The sequence below is a fragment of the Arachis duranensis genome, chromosome 3, assembly GCF_000817695.3.
Source record: "Arachis duranensis cultivar V14167 chromosome 3, aradu.V14167.gnm2.J7QH, whole genome shotgun sequence".
Lineage (NCBI taxonomy): Eukaryota > Viridiplantae > Streptophyta > Magnoliopsida > Fabales > Fabaceae > Arachis > Arachis duranensis.
This window is the reverse complement of record NC_029774.3, coordinates 108,209,244-108,209,782: the sequence shown is the minus strand read 5'-3', so window position 1 is coordinate 108,209,782 and position 539 is coordinate 108,209,244.

Sequence of the window (539 nt, the reverse complement as noted above, 5' to 3'; positions counted from 1 at the left end):
AAATCCTGTACTTCTTGTTCTTTTGTGATTAAAGCATTTTTCATTTAAGAGAGGTGATGGATTCATAGGACATTCATAGCTTTAAGGCATAAAATTTCAATTTTATTAACTATGAATTAAGAACAAGGCTCAAAGATAAATATAAGATGAGACTAAAAAAATTAAAAATAGAAAACAAAACAAAAAAAAACGCAAAAACATAGGCTCCTAATGATAGAGTTTTTCACAGAGTTAGGACTCAACAACCTTGATTTTGAGAAGTGGATGCTCCCTCAGCTTTGAGAGGAGAACTTTTGGCGTTTCATCTCTTGGAGTTCACGCCCCTGCTTCTCTTGTTCCTTCAGCAATTTGCAGAGCATGCAGTTCTGATTCTGCTGTTCTTCCTTCAGTTGCTCCATAGTCTCTTGCAGCTTGGAGATAGATGCTTCTAGACTGGTCCAGTAATCAATTCTTGGGAATTCAGGGAGGAATTCCTGCGCCCTCCTCTTGATAGAGTTGTCTTGCACTTGTCCTTCCATTGACTTCTTGGTGATTGGGTG